General features: G+C 37.5%; 1 protein-coding gene across 1 annotated transcript in view; it reads left to right on the top strand.

Annotated features, from left to right (window-relative positions):
* The window catches only part of LOC135216088 (cytokine-like nuclear factor N-PAC), a 284,091-nt gene that overhangs the window by 140,076 nt on the left and 119,015 nt on the right, over positions 1-25,000 (top strand). The gene's annotated exons all lie outside the window — the stretch shown is intronic.

The following is a 25,000-nucleotide window of genomic DNA, read 5'->3' as shown; positions in this document are numbered from 1 at the left end:
GAATTATAACCAAAAGAATTTTGGAATTTTAAGTATTTCCGATTCTCTTGAGTTCGTATCGTCGTCGGCCACAGTGGCCGAATTTTGATTTCGTTTACAGTGTGCCATTTCAGTCTCTGCGCCTTGATGTATGACGGTTAGAAAATCTTATTCCAAGAATTTTTATTATAATGTCTGCACATTTTCCAATTTTAACTTCTTACTTGACGTAGTAAAGCTCTTGAAAATGCGTGTTTATGTACAGCATGGCATTTGTGTCAGCCTCATGGTTCATATATATATATATATATATATATATATATATATATATATATATATATATATATATGTGAGTATGTGTGTGTGTGTGTATATATATATATAATATATATATATATATATATATATATATATATATATATATATATATATATATATATAAAGGTAATGCAAGGAGGAAAATGAAAAAAACGAAAACTACAGTTCTCCGTGTTTATTTTTTTCATTTTTCGTTATTTATACATTATACGCATATCATCACGGTTTATATATTTCGTGATATATATATATATATATATTATATATATATATATATATATATATAGAGAGAGAGAGAGAGAGAGAGAGAGAGAGAGAGAGAGAGAGAGAGAGAGAGAGAGAGAGAGAGAGTGTTTTGATGGCCTATATATCGTGTTTTATGTTCGTATTTGTGGATTAGGTTACAGCTGTAATTGCAATGTGATTGTTTGATCGATATATATTACTACCATATCATTACGGTATTCAATGAGGAAAGGGCTTACCCTAGTCTCATAACGAACGTATTGATTGACTGATTGCCCCATTTATCTGGCGCCTGACTTTAGTTATGGTACATACATTCCCGTCCGCCATTGCTTCAATTCCTTTCGATGTTTCATGCACGGGTTTGGCATCCATTACGCAGTAGAAGAACTGGCCCCCCCTCAGGGTACACGGAATGTTTTTATTTTTATTTTTATTTTTTTTAGTAAAATGCTTTTTTTAGGATGGCTATTTTTTCCTCGATATATTTACCAGTTAAAAATGAATGCAACAACATGCACTGTCTTATTTTTTTTATATTTTTTTTATTTTTTTTATTTTATTTATTTTTTTTTATTCCTAGAATGGGTCGTGTTCACACCTTTGCGGTTTATTTTGTACGCTCTGATTCATGATATTGTTTATTCCTAGTATATACACACACACACACACACACACACATATATATATATATATATATATATATATATATATATATATATATCTGTGTGTGTATAATAATATTATATATTTATATATATATATATATATATACTATATATATATAATTATATATAATATATATATATATATATATGAACCTTTGTGTTTTGAAACGTCGCAATAAATGTATTTTAAGGACCACGTGAGATGTACTTCCTCCTACAGCAGTGTTCTATTGTTCGAGTTAATAGTAACCGCCATATCTTAGAACGGTATATATATATATATATATATATATATATATATATATATATATATATATATATATGAATACTTATCACATCACCGTGATTCATATAAATCATTCGAGCTACATGTCGTTTGATATCTAATTCGCTCTACCTCGGAATTGATATATTTTCATATGTACCGAAAGGAAATTTTTTTTAGTATATATATATATATATATATATATATATATATATATAATTATATATATTATATATGTGTATTATAATATATATATTATTATATATATATATATATATGACTGGTATTGTTCTGTAACAGAGTTCCCAATATATATATATATATAATATATAGTGAGTGTGCTTCTGTGTGTGTGCATTAAGCTACAAGTGTCCTTTAATATCCAATTCGTTCCACCTCGGAATTAATATTTTTCATATATGTTAGCCGAATGGGAATTGTTTTTACAGGACGAAATTATTATCATCTAAAAAAAATCGCCCTTCGGTTAACATATATGAAAAAATAATTGCGTGGTAGAGAGAGTTGGATATTAAAGGACATTTGTAGCTCAATGCATATGTATGAATCACGGTGATGTGATAAAACTTCATATATATTATATATATGTAATGGGTAAAAAATTTTCATTTTTAATGACGTGTACAATTGCAGAAAATTCGCCGATGTAGATAAATGGTGTAGTCTTGACAATGTTCAAATCTTCCTTTTCCTTCCTTCCTTCCTTCTGCCTTCATATAACCCATGCCGTGACTGTATGACGTCACAGCTCGGCGATGACGACAAATAACACTGGATTCGAGCCAAGAGACTTGGAAGGAGGCCCCTCCTGGGGTTGGTGGAGGAGGAGGAGGAATGGGGCTGGGGGAAGAGGGGTGCATTAACAATTTTTTACAGGACAGTCTCCATAGGGAAGCTCTAAAAAAAAATTCAGTTTATCGGAAATTTATTGATTATTGGTTGTGTGTGTGTTTTTTTTTTCTTTCTTTCTTTTTTTTCGCCTCTTTGTGTGCATGAGAAGACTTTCTTTGGGCGTGGGTCTTCTTTCTTGGCCAGGATACTTACTGAAAGTTCTCCACGTACTTACAGAGTCGCTGTGGCACGTGTACGTATATACGTACGTACTTGTGTATTATGTATGACCTTGGTATGGCCGCGATGAGTCAGTCGAATTTACTTGTCATTATTTATTAATATATTAGATTCTTTGAAAGACACAAGAGAAGGAAGCCTATCATTTACAGGTTAGGTATTTATCACCTGATATTTCGTTACCACCTGAGTGTTAACTTACCGGTTTTAAGGATGGGTATTCAATTGAATTTTATATAAAAAAAATTCCATTGTACTGACATTTGTAGTAGCTTATTGCTAAGTTTAGGTTAGCGGAAAATGCAGAGAAGATTCGCGGAATGGGGACAGAACTCTAGTCGAGATACTCCAGTGGACATTACTTCGTCGACGAAGATGGTAGAGGTAATGCTTTAATTTGCGCTTGTCTGAACGGGCTACCTCCAGGTTGGATGAACAGATTTTGCTGAATGCATTTATTAATTGACCCATTTCAAATGATTTGGTTCGGTTTACACCGATGACAGTATGAGGAATAAGTTTATTATAGCGGATATGTCAGCCTGATATTAGAACTAATGTTTGAAGTTTTTTTAGTTATTATTGTAGATTATGATGAAACTGCTTCAGGTATTCTCCGACCTTTACAGAAGAATGTAAGGAAGCCTCCATAGTAATTATTATGAGAGAGAGAGAGAGAGAGAGAGAGAGAGAGAGAGAGAGAGAGAGAGAGAGAGAGAGAGAGAGATTCTTCTAGGTGTTTTGGTTTATATTCAGCCCTCACTTTTTTCCTATAGCGACCTGTACGTTGCGTGCCGTGTGCCGAGGTGACGCGAACAAGTAGGGTAATTTTGTATGTATAGGCAGTTGATGTTTTCTGTGTGTGTGTGTGTGCGTGCTTGCGTGCGTGTGTCCTGCTTTCGCATCCTCTCAACAACCCTCCGCACCCCATGTACCCCGATCATGTCCATGACTAATCCTTAATGCTAATACTATTCTCCTTTTGCATTTTAATACAGTTTCATCTACTTATTAACTTCTTAATTGATTGTATCTTTTTTGATAAAGGAGATCTCTTCTTTTGTATCTCCCTTTACCTCCTCTTCCTAATGGACACCATATTCTTTGGAAGCTTCAATTTCATGTCAGTGGCCCCTTTGGTGGGCTTGTTCCGTATGAATAGGTCCCAACTTCTGAATAATAATGATAATATTATTATAATAATAATAATAATAGTATAATCTTTGTTACAAAATCGATGGTCTTGCTTGATTCAGATCCACGCCACCTTCTCAAAATGCTTGCTTTCAGTCCCTCTCGTTCAGTCAGCCTCATCAAGTCACACTGATTATAAAATAATGAATATAATAATATTATATTATTATTATTATTATTATTATTATTATTATTATTAATTTGTTATTCATTATATATTATTATTATTATTATTATTATTATTATTATTATTATTATTATTATTATTATTAGATGAATCGTATTCATACGGAACCAACCTAAAGGGGCCACTGACTTGAAATTCAAGTTTCCTAAGAATATGGTGTTCATTATAACTCAAGTCGATCGATTGGAATGAATTGCTAAGAAATAAGTCTAATATTTATAGATATCAGAATCTCCCAGGCATGACAAACTACATAGTTCCGAGGTACGTATTGGCAGATCTGATTTCGACAGAGAAAAGGGAAAATGGCAATTTGAGGCCGGTCCCTTTGCATAACGTTCCGAAATACTGCATATCGAGCGAAGTGTTATAAATTCACTCGAATCCGAAAATGAAGCTTGGGAAAAACAAGACTGCAGCGAATACACGAAATAACTCAAAGTTGTTGTTGTTCTCATATGCACGCAAACATTGGAAAGATATTGAAAGTGGAATTGGCCCTTGAAGTAAATGGCTCCTGTATCACGTCACCGGAACGGATTTTAAGTGTGAATGTGCGTCAGAGCAGCGCTCATCGTATATTCGCCACAGACCCAAAGCACAAGGTAAGGGTTCCAAATACAAACCAAAGCGGCAGCTATCTCCCAACACCACAGAATATTGATTCTGCGGAAGGTATGAATGAGATGGAAACAGACACTTAGAATGTGCTTCATTTGGACCAGACTCTTCCGGTAATGCTTTTAAATTCATCCAAACGAGAACAAAGGAAATTAGTGTATTTCGTACGGGAGGGTCATTAACAAATACGCGTCATGACATCGCTAAAATCTTCAAGCAGGCAATCACATGGCAAATTCTAAAGGCGGAAACGAAAGATACCTCGTAAAAGGAACGCGTCAGTTATCAGCTTAATGAAACAATATCCAAACCAGCACTGAGTCATATCAGGTGTTCCGCTGGGGAGTGATTTCGGTCCCGTTCTCTTTATTAAGCAAATATATATCTTTATTTGCCAAAGATTCCTGTGTCTCAGCTTTATCATTGTCGGCGAGAACTGCAGGGTTTCTAAGTGAATAAGTATTGTTTGGTAAGAATTTCGGGAATTTTTATAACTCTTGATCCAAGCTGTTGTAATCAGTTGGCATGAATTACGAGAAATTTTCCCAGAGAAAGGTATCAAAAGCATCGCATATTATAGGTGACTTTGATTACTATAACACCTAATATGGTCCCCAAACCCAATTGTGGGCAACTATAACACACAATAAGGTTCCCAAACCCAACTGTGGGCAGTTAATAGGCTGTAGGGCGTACTGTACTACTACAAAAATATTATGATAACGTCCAGCAGTCAAACAAGTAGCATCCAGCCAAGGCATGAACAACAAATTCCTATGCGTCTACCCAATCAAAGATGGCTGGGTTCCAAATCTACCAACGTACCGAATAAAACCAGAAATTTTCGCCCTTCAATTCCCCCACAATCCAGAAACTGTCGTCAGATGCTCCCTTACCTCATTCTGAACCGCAGCCTTGCCGAGGTTTCTTGTATAACATCATTTGGAATTCTCAACCTCTCTTTATCACCATCATTACAAATCAACCAGTAATCATTTGGACAAATTCCCGGCTCGCTCACCGTATGAGCTGAAATGTAATGCCATTGGTCAATGGTCATTTCAGAAACCGCAATACAGGGCTTAATTTTAACTCGATCTAGCTTAATACCGAAGTCAGAGCCAATGCCTTTGCTTGCAACAACCGCATTAATTAACAACGAAGACCACAGAAAAGGAGGGTCCACCGGGGAAAACCCCCCCCTCTCCCCCCCCTCACCCGCCCCGCCCACCCCCCACCCCCCAACCTAACCTGAGGAGTGGAACTCATAACGTTATCTTGACATGTCTCTTGACGAGAGATTTTTTTTTATATTAGTTTAAGAATATCGATTTCAGCTTCGTTTCGTTGTGGTTATGCCGGAAGTTCTCTTTTTATTTAATTTTTTATTTCACTTTCTCCAATTTTGGTCTTTATTGTTGCTTTTTTAGTGTAATCAGGGTGAAATTCGTGATGGTAAACATACTTGAACCTGAAAGCTTCCGCATTGAATATATATATATAACATATATTATATATTATATATTATATATATATATATATTATATAATATATATAATATATATATATATATGTGTGTGTGTGTGTGTGTATGTGTGTGGGTGTTGTGTGGTGAATTTTTTTGCAAATCGAATGCGCCTTGCCTTGCGAATAGCTTACACTTACATTGAATCAACATTGAATCATAATTGAGAAGTTATGTCTGTCTCGAAGCCTTGCAGGGTCAGAATCAGTTATCAGTTTTGTGAATGTTTGTATATATATATATGTGTGTGTGTGTGTGTGTGTAAACACATTGGAGCAAATTTGTTTTCTTATTTGTTCGACGTTGTTGCGTAAGATAACAACATTTTTGAACGGTCCGTAGAAGTGTGTTTCTTCTAGAGACTCACTTCCAGTATTTGAAGGTCGCTTTGTTAATGGTATGTATTGTTATGGCAGCCCCTCTGGTTCGCTGCCTGGTATTGAGGTTGTTCAGATTGCATTGTGTGTTTTTTCTGGGCAAAAATACAAAAGCTGATGTGCTCTTGATGCGTGGAAACCGGCAGTGATGTAACTTTACCTCACTTTTTGTTGTTCTCATAACTCAGGCCACTCTAAGTTGAACATTCCCTTTTTCCTTGTTTCTTTTCCTTGTTTCTTCTCCTTTTTTTCTTTTCCTTTTCCTTCCCTTGTCGTCGTATTTTCTGTATTCTTTACAGGCGTGATAACGCAAAAGTTTGCTTTTCACAGCAGTCCTTTATAAACATTGAAAAAAATCATTCTTAATTGATAGAATCCAATAGAGTAAGTTTACCAATCAGATGTCGGCGTCGATGTCCTTGGCAGTTGTTTAGACGTTTGTTGATAATAATAATAAAAAAAACTCTTGAATAGAATATAGTGGGAAAAGACACGAGGGAAGTGGCAGTAATCTTCCAGAATTCTTCGGGATTATTTTCTGTATATACGACGTAAGGTTTGGCATTTATCTCTGGACGAGGGGGTTCACCTCTTTGCTGTCCTCGAATCGAGATGGAGCTGGATATTCGTAGACCGGTTTTTCTCATGTTTGCTTTTTGTGCTTGTCTGCCTTAACTTGTGGTGTTTGAGTATGTTCGTGTGTGTGTGTTTTTCCGAGATGGCTGACGAGGTTTTGGTGAAGCCATTTAAAAAGATTTTTTCTTTTAACCTCTTTGTCCTTGAGATGACTCTCCTCCTCCTCCTCGTCCACCGCTGCTTCTCTCGTCTATTGTTTTGCCAACGACATAAAAATGACCGGGACGAATTATGTGTCTTTTTATGAATCAATATTTTTGTGTCTGTGATATCCCGCTCTCACTTCAAGATTTGTTTCGCCGAAATGAAAAACTTTTCTTCTCTCTCTCTCTCTCTCTCTCTCTCGCAATTTATATGTTATAGAGATATTCCCAACAGAATAATCTCATTCCGGCACGGAAGCTGCATCACAAAATCTCTCTCCTATTCCGAAAGCAAATTGCTGAAAACATAAAACGTAAAATTTGCAGCGTGTTTTGAATGTTTTGTGCCTCTGTTGCGTATTCAAGTTTCCTTCTCTTTATTTCAGTCGGGCGGATGCCACTGGCTCCAGGACTGTTTACGAGCTCTCCCAGTAGGCGGTAAAATGCGTAGCTGGAAAATGTAAACACGGCGAGATGTCTCATAACATGAAGTTCTATTCGAAAGTGTAATTGAATGATAAAAACCAGTGGCTTGGGGAGGTCTAGAGACATCTCTCAGGTTACAGCTTATCACACAACCTATCTTGGATAACGATATTTTTAGTTCGCGTCTTCCCCCAGGGCGTTGAGAAAGCATTATCAGTTACTGCTGCAGTGTGCGGTCTGCGGTGGGAGGTTGAAAGCAACCTTGTTTGGTTTGGAGGCCTGAATTTCAATTCAGTGGGCTCCTTTGTGTTTGTTTCGTTTGAATAGGTTTCATCTACTGAAATTAATAATGATATCGAATATTTTTTTATACGACTTCTGTATTTCGCTTTATTTGCAATGCTTTTTAATGCATGTGTACTAAGTAGTACCTGTCTTAACATATGTAATCACGTTCTCATTCTCACAGATGTAAAGACGTTAACTATACGAAACGTTTGGTTTTAACAAGATGTGAATATATTTCATTATTATATTTATTATATTTTTTTTCTTCGCCTCTTGCTACGAAGAGAAACGCTGCGTCGAATAGAGAATATTTTGTTAAAGAAATTATTTAAGGATGTATCACTAAACGACGAATTGTGTAGAGGTGCTGTAGTAGATTCACATCAACCGTGCTTCTGACGTCTAGGCCAGTCCCTTATGACGCTCCTGATTGGCTGTTGAAAAGCCAGTCACAGGGCTGGAAACCCTCAGTCTCTCGAAAGAGTTCACATAGGCAGGATGCATATTCCACTCTCCCTGAGGATGCTTTTGAAGGACGTATCCCATTCTGCGTATGTGAATTCTCCCGAGAGACTGCATGTTTCCAGCCCTGTGATTGGCTTATCAACAACCACTCAGGAGCGTCGTAAGGGACTGGCCTTGACATCAGATGCACGGTTGATGTGAATCTACTATAGTATGTTTTGGCCGTCTTTACGTTATAGAGGGAATGGAATATATAGAATAATTTTGTCGGTGTTATATAACGAATTTGGGAGAGAGGAAAAGGAATACATAAAATGAGGACAGATTTTGGCGAGATACAGATATCAAATATTGTAATATCGATGATATGTATCTACTTTTTTTTTTTTTTTGGGAAGTCGTGCGGGCCAAGGGCCAAGAAATCTTCCCGCAGTTTCATAAGTAAAAATAGAACAAAATTATTAATAAAAAAAATTAATATTGCAAAATGTCTCGTGTTCCGAGATACCAGTAATTTTCTCTCACGTACACGGACCTTGGTGAATGCTTGGATCTCTCTCTCTCTCTCTCTCTCTCTCTCTCTCTCTCTCTCTCTCTCTCTCTCTCTCTCTCTCATAATATGCAAAGGTTCATGTATATATACGTGCGCATGGGTATATATGTATATAATCTGTATATAATATACATAAATGTATATATGTTTAAGTATGTATTATATATATATATATTTATGTATATTATGTATACATATATAAAATTACTATATTTATTCTTATAGTATATATAATATTTTATTTTATTATAATTATTTTATATATATTATTATATATATATATATATATATATATAGATATATATACACACTCACACTATATAGTATAGTGTGTGTGTGTGAAACCATTCATCATTTGAAGCAAGAGAAATGATTTTAATGACGTGTCGTCCGTCAGCAATTGCAATATCCAATTTTATTACCTTATTAGCCTCCTTTTCCATTTCCGGACATTAAACTTATGGAACTAACTGGGTAAAGGAGAGAGAGAGAGAGAGAGAGAGAGAGAGAGAGAGAGAGAGAGAGAGAGAGAGAGAGAACGCATTTTGTAGGCAAAAGTGATTCAGATCTTGATGGGATAGAAAATATTCTTGGGTATTGAGACTGAGATCAGCATTATTTAAAAAAAAAAAATGCAAGCACTAATTCTTGATTTTTACAAAAGCAATGCAAATGCTGAATACTGTTATCGTTTTGGTAGTAAATAGAGTATGGCAGTCATTGCAATGGAGATCATAAAGGAAATTATTATCAACTGTTAAATTTTATGCGATTGCTTCTTCATCCTTATCCGCGATGTTGTCATGTGTCTTTTTGCGTGGGTAAAACCTCTCTCTCTCTCTCTCTCTCTCTCTCTCTCTCTCTCTCTCTCTCTCTCTCTCTCTCTCTCTCTCTCTCTCTCTCTCAGTAAAACCTGCTCCTACAGATAAGTGAGCACACGGTGTCTCCTCTTGGACAGACTAACAAGTCTTTGAGAGATCCTAATCCTTGTAACTCTTTCCCTCTCTCATACACGCACACATACAATTTAACATGCATTTAAATGAAATTTAAGATACCGATTAATTTACTAGATCTCTGAGCCAAAATCAGAGTTTTAGTATTAGACTCCCTTTTTTTTATCAACCAAAATCAGAGATTTAGTATTAGATTCCCTTTTTTTATCAACCAAAATCAGAGATTTAGTATTAGATTCCCTTTTTTTATCAACCAAAATCAGAGATTTAGTATTAGACTCCCTTTTTCTATCAACCAAAATCAGAGATTTTGTATTAGACTCCCTTTTTTATCAACCAAAATCAGAGATTGAGTATTAGCTTCCCTTTTTTTATCAACCAAAATCAGAGATTTAGTATTAGACCCTTTTTTTATCAACCAAAATCAGAGATTTAGTATTAGACCCTTTTTTTTATTTTTTTATCACCAAAATCGAGATTTAGTATTAGACTCCCTTTTTACTTATCCACCAAAATCAGAGATTTAGTATTAGATTCCCTTTTTTTTTTATAAACCAAAATCAGAGATTTAGTATTAGACCCTTTTTTTATCAACCAAAATCAGAGATTTAGTATTAGACTCCCTTTTTACTTATCAACCAAAATCAGAGATTTAGTAGTAGATTCCTCCCCCCTCCCCCCCCCCCCCCTTTTTTTTTTTTTTTTTTTTTTTTTTTTTTTTTTTTTTATCAAATTTTTTTTGGGTCAGTCGTCGCCCATTGCATTTTCTCTCTTATTTCTGCAGCAGTGGCGACAGAGGTTTCATTTCCTTTCCTCCAGAAAGTTATATGAAATGTCCCACGTAACTTTGGGGGCCTCACTGCTGACAGGAAGATGTCGTTTTCAGTTTTCGGGGTTTTTTTCTGGCGCACAACTTCGGGGAGTCTCTCTCTCTCTCTCTCTCTCTCTCTCTCTCTCTCTCATCTCTCGTCCTCTCCTCTCTCTCTCTCTCTCTTCCTTCTTGATAAGTAATTATCTCAGACAAGTCTTTTAGAATTTATTATTAGACACTTGGAGATAACTCTCTCTCTCTCTTTATTCTTCTTCTTCTTATTTGGTAAGTAATTATCTCAAACGAAACTTATAGAATTTATTATAGACACTTGAAGATAACTCTCTCCATCTTTTTCTTCCTCTTCTTCCTTGATAAGCAATTATCTCAGACGAGGCTCTGAATTTAGTACATGAGACATACGAAGACAAAATTAGGAAAAAGTTTAATGTAATTCTGTCCTTGTTTACACTCGAAAGCCATAAAGAGGTTACTCCCGAAGTCAATACTTGGTCCTCTGAGCCTGGTTCGCTCAAGGTTTCACTCTCATTGGTATTCATTACCCGCCACGGGAGTGAAAACTGGTCTTGACACGCCACGCTCTCGACGTCCCAACGCCCGCCCGCCTGGTCGTGTGTATCATATCCAGAACTCCATCTCCCGATTCTTCCAGAACTCCATCTCCCGATTCTTTTCCAGGGAGGGAGATGAAAGGTTTCTGACGAGTGGTGCTGGAATGGCTTTGCTAATTGCTTTCTCTCTCTCTCTCTCTCTCTCGAATAAGGACAGGTCGAGGCAGACAGACGGGATAGGAAAGATTACAGAAAGACTAATTTAGTGACGAAATTTTGCACAACTAAAGGAATACGCCCCGTTAACGGTTAGTGTTGTCAGTGGACCTCATGCGGTGCACGGTAGGCATTACTTGAGGTTCTTTGCAGCGTGCCTTCGGCCCCTAGCTGTAACCACTTTCGTTCCTTTTACTGTATACCTCCTTTCACGTTCTCTTTCTTCGTCTTACTTTCCACCCTTTCCGAACACTTGATTCATAGTGCAACTGCTTTGAGGTTTTCCTCCTGTTACACCTTTCAAACCTTACACTGTCAATTTCCATTTCAGCGCTGAATGACCTCATATGTCCCAGTGCTAGGCCTTTGGCCTAAATTCCTTATTCAACTCGACTCAACTAAAGGAATACGAGAATAAAATTGATTACAGAGAAATGTGATGGAAATGAGGTGTGTTTGTGTGTGTGTGTGTGTGTGTGTTTGTGTTTGTGTGTGTGTGTGTGTGTGTGTGGACGCCGAGAACACTGCTGTATGGGGGGTGAGCCGATGCCACAATACTGCCTGCTTCATATATGAGGCTCATCAACATCCTATCGAACCCCGTTAACCACACAATGCAATGTTCACCTGTATCTTGTCCCTACTGTCTTTTTCTTTATGTTGAGACCCCTCCTTTCTAAAACCTCTCTCTCTCTCTCTCTCTCTCTCTCTCTCTCTCTCTCTCTCTCTCTCTCTCTCTCTCTCTCCTTCCGATTCTGCTCTTACTGATTGTATATCCTTTTCAACAAACTATTTCCTTTCTTCCTTCCACCTAACCAAGCCATCTTAAAATATATATCTTTGGTTTCTCCAATGCTAACCTCTTTTACTGTTCCAACGTGTATTCATATTTCTCACCCTTTAGTCTCCTTTTATCATTTATACCAAGTAAACAGTTCATTTTGACTGTTTCCACCCTCATTCGTTCGCATTCAGCATCTCCACTTCCCTTTCATGGAGGAGAGTTGGTTCAACAATCAGTTTATTCATTGCGACCTTGACTTTCAGAGGTATTCCAATGGCCTCTTCTGTAACTCAACTCTTCTTTCATCGTACCATCATTCGAAATATTTGCTCTTAAATAACTAACGGATTCTAATGCTTCTATAGTTATATTCCCTTACCGTCCATATTAACAATCAGTGTTCCGCCTTCTCGGCTAGTGTCGTGGAATGACACTCAGATGTTGCGGGTTCGCGACTCCCCCTGGGCGATGAAAAATCACTGACTGTATCTTGATCGGTTACTGCTGTATAATGGAGTCTACGGGGGTTGTGGGTATTGGGGGGGGGAGTTGAAACCCACATTTTTTTGGAATCTTGATTTTCAAGTCAATGGTCTCTGTGTGCTTGTTCCATGTTAATAGGTTTTATTTATTGAAATTAACAAATAATAATAATAATAATATATGTGTGTGTGTGTGTGTGTGTGTGTGTAAAGAAATAAATACCTTTTGGGACAGGGATCAATAACATAGCAAAAGAGAGCTAGTTGCTGGAGGAGGTAGGGCAGGCATATCATTTAAAGTAATAAAGTCGAACAGGACTGTCACGTTAAAGAAAAAAAATGATACGTTATCTTTAGTGATAAGAATTATTTTTGTGTGATAAGTTATCATAGGTGACACAGCATAAGATTGGAAGAGGTGACAAGACCTTTTTTTGGACTGGAGCAAATAATGATCTCGAATCATAAAGAAAAATAATATATAATATAATAATATATATATATATATTATATATATATATATATATATATATATATATATATATATATATATATATAGAGAGAGAGAGAGAGAGAGAGAGAGAGAGAGAGAGAGAGAGAGAGAAGAGGGTGTGGGGGGAGTGGCGTCTAGGATCTGCCAACCGAACAGGCAGGAAGGAGGAAGCCTGTCTGAAGCCAAACTTCGTTATTTTCTTTTCCTTTTAGATCGCAGTGGGAGATATTCCAGGTCAAGGTCACAGTCCTGACAAGGACGAACTATACCAATGCCATCTTGAACTGACGTTGACTATACAGGGCAGACTGGAAGGAAAACTTGGAAGGATTCGCGCGCCATTGTTCGCTGTTTTTATTTCGAAGGGTTATGTAATGGGTATTATGCAACTCAGAATTATATAAAGTATGGAAATCTTTTGTGTTTTACATTATTTTAGATAGTTATTGGTTTTTTTATTTTTTTATTTTTTATCTTCGGTCGCCCTGTTCGACTGGGGTGGTTTTATAATGTCAGGATTCGGGTTGCATCCTATTATTATTATTATTATTATTATTATTATTATTACGTAGAATTAATTTATATCCATTCTATATTAGAATATTTAAAGAAAAGTAATTTGAGTTTTTTTATTGCTATTGCCATGTGGTTTATCTCTTAAAATGTGTGTTGACAACCGTGGCTCTGAAAGAAAAGAAGGAATTCAGTAAATCTCGTTCTCCGGAGCTTTTGTCCGGGACGTTATGAGACGCTTCCGAAATAGCACAGGAGTCGTGTGTGTGTGTGTGTGTGTGTACGTGTACGTTTGTGTGTCTGTTTCTGTCTCACGTGGTTTGTGTGAATTTCCGTATATCCCACATTCTCTCTCTCTCTCTCTCTCTCTCTCTCTCTCTCTCTCTCTCTCTTTGGTTTTCGTAACGTTTGTTTGTCTGTCTATCTGTTTGCCTGCCTCTGTCACACGTTTATCGCGGTCTTCATGTGTGTGTGTGCGTCTGTCTTGGTGACACGTCTATCGCAGTCTACGTGTGTGTGTGTGTGTGTGTGTTTGTGCCTGTCTTTGTCACACGTCTATCGCAGTGTCCGTACTCGTGTGTGTATGTGTTTATTGTTACGATCTGGCACACATGGCCTTGAGCTGAAATAAAATTGATTATTATTATTATTATTATTATTATTATTATTATTATTATTATTATTATTCCCCTTTTTCTACGCCTCCGAAGACCGGCTACCACCTTTCTCTTTGTGGAAATTGGAGCGACCTCCAAATCGAAATGGCTTCATCTTTGGCGTCACATATCTCACAAAGTTGAAGGGGGGGGGGGGGGGGGGGGGGGGGGGGGGGGGGGGGGGGGGGGGGGGGGGGGGGGAGACACTCAGGAGTTTCTTATTGGATCGTAATTCTTTTTGTTTTCGTTCGTTTGTTTTGCAGTAAGGCGATGAGTTGGGGATTTGGTTGCGAGTTAGATACTTAGTGGAATAGTGAACTGAAATACATATGATATATATTATAACCGATTGTGTGGAATTTATGGGACGAAAATTATTAATGAACGTTGAGACACCACATCTTCCAATATGGTGAATTGAACGCATTCAGATCCAAAACATATATATATATATATGTGTGTGTGTGTGTGTGTGTGTGTGTGTGTGTGTTGTATCAGCATGATTCCTTAGATGCCGGTTTCAGCGGCTTAGGCCATGAATGTTACTTAAAAAAGTAAATAATTTTTTTACTTTATGTCGAAATTTTGTCTCTGCTAGCGTTCAGGTATATGCCACATTGTGCCATCAGTTTTATTTTCCCTTCCAAGTTAGATTGTCATAGTTATCATGTCCTCAATCCTGAAATTATTTTCTGCAAGGATCAGTGCGTTTTTGTCCTCTCTCTCTCTCTCTCTCTCTCTCTCTCTCTCTCTCTCTCTCTCTCTCTCTCTCTCTCTCGTGGAGCTGCAGCAGGCCTTACCTTACCTTACAGACCTTACATCTTGTTCGGGTTGCCCCAGGTCTTTCAGTGTGAGGCACCTCTAATATCTACCAAAGAGTTGCTAGTGCATCTTCCGGTAAATATTTTTGCATCTTCCCAATGTTGGATGGTTTTGGGATGGCAGCGTTAGATATTTTGTGAGCTTATTCTTAAGCACATCTACGCTCACTCCTGATATTTTCCTCAGATGAGCTGGCAACGCATTTAATAGACGCTGCATTGTCGATGCTGGTGCGTAGTGGATTAATGTCCTGTGTGCTTTCCTTATTTTTCCTGGTATAGTTTTGGGTACTATTAATCTTCCTCTGCTTGCTCTTTCTGATATTTTTAGCTCCATGATGTTTTCGGCAATTCCTTCTATCTGTTTCCTTGCCTGAATTATCATGTAGCGTTCTCTTCTCCTTTTTAGACTATAATTTTGAAAATTGTAGTCTTTCCTAGTAGTCAAGATCCTTAACTTCTTCTATTCTAGCTGTAAAGGACCTTTGTACACTCTCTATTTGTGCAATATCCTTTTGATAGGGTGGGTACCAGATCATATTGCAATATTCAAGTGGACTACGAACTTACGTTTTTATAAAGCATAATCATGTGTTTAGCTTTTCTTGTTTTGAAGTACCGTAACAACATTCCCATTTTTGCTTTACATTTTGCCAATATAATTGCTATTTGATCACTGCATAACATGTTCCTATTCAACATCACACCAAGGTCTTTAACTGCTTCCTTATTTATGATTGTCTCATTATAAGCTCCCCTATATACATATATCTTTCCTTCTCTATCCATAATTTATTGATTAAAATTTATCAGTCAAATTTATCAGAGTTAAATACCATCCTATTTACCTCTGCCTAATCATATACTTTGTTAAGGTCTCTTTTAGCGCGTTCCTATCTTCATCACAAGTAATTTCTCTACTTATTCTTGTCATCGGCGAAACTACTCACTACCGATTCCTTAACATTACTGTCTATGTCTGCAATCATAATAACAAACAGCAAAGCAGCTAGCACCGTACCTTGTGGCACGGATATTACCTTAGCTTCATCCGATTTCTCATCGTTTGCAATAACTATCTGTTTTCTGTTGTGTAAAAATTCTTTTAACCATCTTCCTACTTTGTCCACTATATTATGTTTTCTAATTTTCTTCACTAATATATTATGATCTACCTAGTCAAAAGCTTTTGCGGAGTCTAGATAAACCACATCTGTTTCTTTTCCGTTTTTCATATTTTTGTATATGTTCTCATGGTGGACTAACAGTTTGGTTTGTGTACTTTTTCCGGGTACAAAACCATGTTGTCCTATATTAAATAAATTATTTTTTATTAAATGTTTCATGATATTTTTCTTCATTACCCTTTCATACACTTTCATAATATGTGAAGTTAGACTCACAGGTCTATAATTACTTGCCTGTAGTCTTGATCCACTTTTGAAAGTAGGGGTAATATATGCTAATTTGTGCTCATTATAAATCTTGCCTGTATCTACACTTTGTCTTAATAATATTGCAAGGGGCTTTGCGATAGAATGAATTACTCTCTTTAACAAAATAGCAGGGACACCATCAGGCCCAGCTGCAGCTCCATTTTTAATTCCATTAATAGCCTGCACAATATCGTCTTCATTAATATCTATGTCTGATAAATATGCACTATTTTCATCCCTGATTTCTGTATCATCTTCATTATCAATTCTAGGGGTAAATTCTCTCTTATATCTTTCTGCCAATATGTTGCATATTTCCTTTTTTTTTTCATTTGTTAATCTCCCTTAAATTTCTATTCTTCTTTTATTCATCTTTTTTGCATATGAGCACAATAGTTAGGGGTTTTGCCTGATATTTAGTAGGGTTTTTTCTTCCAAGTCCCGTTTTTCATTTTCTTTTGATTGTATAATCTTTTGTTCTGCATTTTCTATCTTACTTTTTAGTTCCATCACTTTCCATCCATTTTTTTTCTTTTGTAAGACCTTTTTTCCACTTTCTGATTTTCTGGAACAAGATCCTTCTGTCTCTTGGTATGCATGACTGATGTTTACTTTTCTTCTTCGGTATATATTTATCCCCTATTTTCTGTAATATTTTATATAATATCTCCGTATTTACCTGTATATCAACACTTACGAAAATGTTATCCTAATCTTTGTTTAATTCTTCATTTATTTTTGACCATGTTATATTTTTACTGTAGAAATTGTATTTTCCATATCCATCCCACTTTTTCATCTCTTGCTTATCTCTGTTTTCACTTGCTTTGGAATGGACTGTTAATTCTATGACATTATGGTCTGAAATACTCGCATTTATAAATTATTTTAAAAATTTTAAAACTATAATTCACAATCGTTCACAAATACTAGGTCTAAAGTATTTTCCTTTCTTGTTGGCAGGTGATTTATTTGTTGAATGTTGTGTTCTAGTAGCATATCTAATAGCTTTTCGAATTGCCTCTTATCTTCTGCACTACTATTACTCTCTTTTTTATTTGTATAAATACAACCACAATCTCCTATTCGTTCTTTCCAATCTACGAAAGGAAAGTTGAAGTCTCCAGATAGGAGAATAGTCCAGTCCTTGTGATTTCTACATATATCATCCAATTTTTATATTATTAAGTCATACTCTTTAGTATTAGGAGGTCTATATATTACTGTGTTCATTAATTTTTGAGATTCAAATTCTACCGCTATTAGTTCACATTCAGAGTTACTATATTTCTCATATATTTTTTCCTTGTTTTATGTCTTTCCCATATATCGCGGTTCCCCCTTGATTCCTATTTTTTCTATCTGATCTATAAATTTGGAACCCTTTTATTTGATCATCATTACTAGTCTCTTGGGAATACCAGGTTTCACTTATTCATTATATCTATTTTCTTTTCAATTTGGGTTAGTTCTTCTAAGAACTCTATTTTTCTTTTTTGAGTTACTCGTAACTAAACCCTGCGCATTCATCACTATGATGGTTTGCGTGTTATCTCCTTCATTTAATATGGGTAATGATAAGGATTTTCCCATGTCTCTTTCCTGTTCTGGTATGTTGTTCTTTTCTTCATTTCCAGAAATTTTGACATTAGAAATTCAACTTTTCCAATATATTTGATCTTCCTTCATCATATTCATTTGTGTGTCTTAATCTGCAATTTTCTCCGTATCTCCACCATCCCCTAGCAGCAGTAGCAGGCTCTTATGCCTCAAGGTCACCCATCTCTTCTGTTGCTTATGTCTGAGAGAGAGAGACAGAGAGAGAGAGAGACGAATTCCAGACATTCGCTCTTCCTAGAATTCGTGGACTGGTTTGGAGAAGCCAGACATACGACAGAGTGAATCTGTAGACCCTCCATTAATTTTAGCAGATGGTTCCTTCTCTCTCTCTCTCTCTCTCTCTCTCTCTCTCTCTCTCTCTCTCTCTCTCTCTCTCTCTCTCTCTCTCTCTCCTTCAGCGAAAAATCTGTATCCCCACTTATTCAGTTTAGGCAGATAGTAGTTCTTCTCTCCCGCTCACTCTCTCCTCTCTCTCCTCTCTCTTCTCTCTGGGGTCAATCTCTCTCTCTCTCTCTCCTTCAGCGAAGAGTCTGTATCCCCTCTTATTCATTTTAGCAGATAGTAGTTCCATTTCTCTCTCTCTCTCTCTCTCTCTCTCTCTCTCTCTCTCTCAGTGAAACCGGAAAGGTCGTAATGGCGAACGATTGTGACTATTGTTTCACGTATCTCGGTAAAAGCGAGTTAATCGCCCAGGCGAGAAGAGAAAGAGCGCTGTTGACCTTTGTTGTTGTGACACCGTTATTGATTTTAATGGACTGTCAGACCATAAAGGTTAAGTCGAATGTGAGAGGAAAGAAGTGTGTGTGTATGTATATATATATATATATGATAATATATATATATATATATATATATATTATAATACAAAATAGCCACACAACTTCGCTGTGTATATATTCAAATTAACCGTATTAGACTTCAAGAAGATAGGATGGTTTAGATTCCAGGTTATTTGATTTAAAACAAAGAATCTGAAATCTAAACCATCCTCTCATTGAAGCCTAATACGAGTATTTATCGATTATACCTATATAATAAAACTTTACGACGCAAAAGTAGGGCAGCCGGTATCTTGCCCTTCCGCTATCAAGTTTCAGACAGAGAAGATTCATCGTGGTAACGCCGAACTTCAAAAGGCTGACTGTCGCCATCCAAGCAGAGGATGTGAAAAAGCCTTGCTTATAAACGGTTTGCATAGTAACGTTGTCAATGACAGGAAGAGCTTTTGGATAGCTTCTATTCTCTCTCTCTCTCTCTCTCTCTCTCTCTCTCTCTCTCTCTCTCTTTCTTAGCAAGAGCTTCTTAGTGATCGAATGATACTTTTACATAATTCCTCACGTGTCATTCCGGTAATTTTTGTTTATTTATGTATTTATTTATTTTTTGCTAAGTACTTTAATTTTTTTCTGTTACGTAACCCCTTCCCCCCCCCCCCTTCCCCCCCCCCCCCCCCCCATTTTATTTTCGTAATCCGTTGCTGGTTTTTGATGGCTTTGCTGTTGCGTGCTAGAATTTGTTTTACACTGAGGTCGTTCATCTGTGATGCTTTGACTGGAGTCTCTTGTCGATGATTAAGACAATACACATTCTCTCTCTCTCTCTCTCTCTCTCTCTCTCTCTCTCTCTCTCTCTCTCTCTCTCTCTCTCTCTCTCTCGGGAGGCCTGAACTAAGGCATGTTGGTCGATACATTGTGTTTTAGTATTTCTTTGTAGAGGATTTCGGCGCAGTTGTGTGGTGAGGAGTCGAGAGAGAGAGAGAGAGAGACTCAATATTCTGTGACGAAATTTGCATAGGGGCCACAATTGGTTTACTTCCATTTCTCATACTGAGGGTGAAGTGGCTAGCGTAGCTGCAGGTAGCATTCTCTCTCTCTCTGAGAGTGAATTAACTTCTTCAAAAGTTATGTAACAAGGACGGCAACTTGAATCGGTTATAATTTTTGGGAGAGGTTTCATGTATTTAATGATATTATGACTCCCTCCCTCCGAGAAAGTTATTCTGTGGTTCATTGTCGTTGTTTGACAGTTAGTCAGCTGCTTGATCTGTAGTTGCCGTCACCGGTTTGGTAATTATTCTTTTCCCTCTGGTCGCCGGCTGCTTTCTGCCTTCCCATTATCGTTTTGATGGTATTGTCATCACTTTTACCTTTCATCCTTATTTTTCTTCTTATTATTGATGTTATTTTATCATATACATTCCCATATCCCATATAATCTAGTAATTCTGCTGCATATTATCATATTTTTCTGTATCCTCTTCTTCCCAGCTTTAACCCATTTTTATATGGGGTCGCCGTTGTGAATGAGTCGACTCCGTGGATTCCTGTCCTGTGCATCGTTCTCGTTAATACCTTCCCATAACATATCGTCCCCTACACAATCACGCCATCTCTTTCTTGGTCTTCCCTTCTTCCTTCTATCCCACACTTCCATTTCCATTGTATGTCTTCCAACATGATGTTCCTCTCTTCGTAACAGGTGTCCATACCATATATGTTTACCAATGATTAATGTGCTCTCATTCGTGCGAAACAGAGCTGAAAATGCATTAATTTGAACAACACAGCATTGAGAGAATCTGGCGCTCACAGGCTAAGACAATACGATGATTTTTATTGAAGTGATATTGCCGACAATAAGGTCGACCTCTGAGCCTTTTTATGTGGAAGCGATGGAGCAAAAAAAATTGTCCGCATTGGCATCGCAAGTACTGCCACTTATTGCGGCAATACGTCCTCCTATACGTCCTCCTCCAGTGTCGGCTTATGAATGGCTTTTGCTACCCCGAGGGAGTAAACCCAAGAGCTGGTATGAATGGCATGAAGGTTATGTATAAGTTTATATACAGCTCTGCTCAGCGCGGGTTATCTCTCTTTCTCTCCTCTCTTTCTCTCTCTCTCAACTATATCGATTTTGTCAATTCGATGACCGTCTCTCCCCTTCCTTCCTTCCTTCCTGCTCCCGCCCACACACACACACACTCTGCTAATTCAAGTTAGTTGATATGGTGGGTGGAATGTTGCTATTTCTGTTGTCTGCTATTTTCTGGATTTTTATGTTCTTTACCATCTTTCCTTTGGTGATTATGTCACTGCTTTTGGTTGATTACCTTTAGTTGTTATTCAATTTTTTTTAGTATTATTTTCTTTTTAATGGTCCTCTCTATTTTTTATGTTCTTTTCCATTTTTGTTGCTGTTGACTTTTTGACTCCTTTGGCTCTTTACCTACTACTTTTTCTTATTATTCAGTTTATTATTAATGTAATTACATTTTCTTTTTACTGCAATTATTCCATTTTTCTTTAGTCAGCAATTCTTTGTGTGTGACTTACCGCAACATTGTCACTGATTCTGTTAAAAGATCTTCGTCGCTAATTCAATAGTGTATCTAATAGCGCCTCGGTGGCTTGGTTGGTATGGTCTTGGCCTGCCACCTCGGTGGCCGCGAGTTCGATTCTCGGTCATTCCCCTGAGGAATTAGAGATATGTATTTCTGGTGATAGAAGTTCACTCTCGACGTGGTTCGGAAGTCACGTTAAGCCGTTGGCTCCGTTGTTGAATAACCGCTGGTTCCATGCAACGTAAAAACACCATGCAAACAATCCTAGTGCGTCTACTTTGACCTCTCGTGCTGCGTCATCCGTGAGCATGTGCGTGCGTGACCTCATAGCAGCACCCTGCGTGGGCCTAATAACGAACTGCAGCAATGGCATGGCATGTGGACGCAGGCACATATATTTGACCCCATGATTTGTGGGGCTCAGGTTGGAGCTCTGCCTTCTGGGCTAATTTCAGTAGCTGCTCGTAATTTAAACGGCGTTTGTCGACGTCAGAAGCATTGGGGGTTGGGTAATAAATGTCCCCCATTCAAGTGTGCGGTGTGTGTGTGTGTGTGTGTATGTGTGTGTGTCAGTGGAGGGGGGTTTAGTAATTTGTGTCGACTCCGGCAACGAATGTTTAGAGAATTTTTTTTTTCTTTTCTTTTCTCATCATCCGTGTCTTTGTTAACAGTTTCTCAGGAACAGATAAACGGATTTTCATGAAGCTCTGTGAAATCATATAACTGGCACCCCCCTGCCTTCCTTCCCTCCCCCTCCTCTCCCCTCCCCCCGGGCCACATGATTAACCTTTAGTGCGAAGATGTTGCTTCCATAATGTAGTGTTCTAAGTCTCTTCATTTCACTGCGTTCTTAGATAAAAAGAAAAAAAATGCCAGTTAGCTTGGCAATGGTCCTATATTATTCATTTTTTTCTAAACAAGTAGTACCATTCAGTAATTTTTTTTATTTAGTTTCCCTTGTTTCATGTTATTCAATACGTATTTTTTTTCAGTTTCATCATATTATTGAAAAGAATATTAAGAATGATCAGCTACGGGAAATATTGTTATAAATTTCGTACAACGTAGAAAGATTCTTAATCTGTGACTCCAGTGTGCCACGCACGCGCACACACTCACACACACACACACACACACACACGCCAGTGAAAAGAGAAAGTGTTGATATTCGGAAGACAAACAGTCAGTATGCAGATGATATTGCTCCCGAAGAGCGAAGAGTGGTAAGCCTTACGAATAACCCCACTTCGGAAGCTCAGCCGCCATGGTTAACGATCCTGACAGCGCGTGGGCGGCCGTGGGCGTGCCCTGGGAAGAAGCAGCAGCGTCGCCCAGCCAATACTGGCAGGGGCGGGGGGCGGGGTCGGGGGCGGGGGATGTGCGTGGAGTGTGGGTGTGAAAATGGATCCATAATCCTCATCCTTGTCTCCCCCCCCCCCCCCCCTTCCCCCCCCCCCCCCCCCCCCCCCCCCCCCCCCCCCCCCCCCACCCCCCCCCCTCTAAAAAAAAAAAAACAAAAAAAAAAATAATAATAAGAAAAATATTCCTCCTCCTCGTCACATGCCCCCTACAAAAGAAAATAAATAAAATTAAAATATAGATAAAAAAGAAAATAAATAAAATAAAAATATAAATAAAATCGAGAGGTTACGTATTTTCCTTTTAAGAAAAAAAAGCAGTCATACAAAAGTACGGGATTCATTTCGACGATCTAAACTCTCATTAGAACAAGTTTGAGTTCTCGGAACTCATGTCGCGATATAAACAAGCTTAAAGGCAACTTCCGCTCTCGTACACTGAACAGCAGCAGTTAGAAATACGTGCGTGCGTATTATTATTGTAAAATATATAAACACTACGCTGAGGGCTACGTGCATGCTGCATATCATTGGATATATCATGTATGCGCATTATTGTGTATGCAAAATACGCTAAGGGATACATGTATACGTATGATTGTTTACAAAATTTGCTTAGGGATACATGCATGAGTATTATTGCGTATACATGTAGGCACATTATTGTGTATACTAGATTCGCCGATGCATAATGTAAGGAGAATCTGTATAGATATGCCTGAAGATGGACGCATCTTGGTTTATATGTACTCATAGATGTAATTTTTTAAGAGTGCATTTCCGGTTCCGTGTAGTATCTTGACACGTACTAGGATAACTGCTTTTCTCTCTGTGCTTAACAGTGCGGATTTTGTGAATGAGAAACTCGTACTGCGTTCGTAACTGTGTTTTTATGAAAGGAAAAATCGTCAGCTACGTATCCTCTCTCACGAGTTCGCGAGAGACACAACTACGTAATATCAAGTGTTTGTTCAGCGTTTTGGTTACAGTGTCGGTGACCCCAGCTCTCACTGTCCTTATGTAACTCTCTCTCTCTCTCTCTCTCTCTCTCTCTCTCTCTCTCTCTCTCTCTCTCGCTTTGTGCAATTCTACTCCAAAGTGAATGTTTTCGTACATCTTCGATGTTTTTCTTTCGGGCGAAATTGAATGATTTTTTAGTGGTGCAGATTTGACACAAATTATATATCACAACACACACACACACACACACACACATATATATATATATATATATATATATAATATATATATATTATATGTGTATTTAATTTATTTATTTATTTATTTATCTTTTTATAGTATCTTCAAATAGCCTTTCCGTTTTGAAAGATGATATACTTCGGAGCGACATTGATTTTTCTTTATTGTGGCAGAGTTTTGACATAGTCTCTCTCTCTCTCTCTCTCTCTCGTCTCCTCTCTCTCTCCCTCTCTCGTCTCTTCTCTCTCTCTCTGCATATCTGTCCGTTTAGTCTAGTAAGGCTGGTTAAGACGGCATTCTATTGTTATAGTTCCTGGAACTAGGACATTTCTGCCTTTTTTTTTGATGAATTTCTTTGTATCTTAAATTTTTCGGTGATCATGAAGCCTACAGAGAGAGAGAGAGAGAGAGAGAGAGAGAGAGAGAGAGAGAGAGAGAGAGAGAGAGAGCTGATTAAAATTAATGATTTCCAAACCTGTTCGATCAAGGAGGTTGAATCCCCCTTGTGTTCGATGAGGTTTATCTTGTCGAACATCTCACTTTTAATTATGACAGAATGTATATATATTTTTAGAAACTGAATACTCGACTTGAGGGAGGGGGGGGGGGGGGCAGTTGCTCTGAGGTCTCCGAAAACTGTGCAGTGATTGTAAATGTGAGTACTATGTATTAAATTATATATTCTTTTTTTACTTTTATTTTTTTTATCAACATAGATATCTGAGTTTTTCCGTAACTACAGGTCTTTTTGCTTTTTCA

This window comes from Macrobrachium nipponense, chromosome 6, assembly GCF_015104395.2.
Source record: "Macrobrachium nipponense isolate FS-2020 chromosome 6, ASM1510439v2, whole genome shotgun sequence".
NCBI lineage: Eukaryota > Metazoa > Arthropoda > Malacostraca > Decapoda > Palaemonidae > Macrobrachium > Macrobrachium nipponense.
This window is presented reverse-complemented; position numbering and strand designations above follow the sequence as displayed.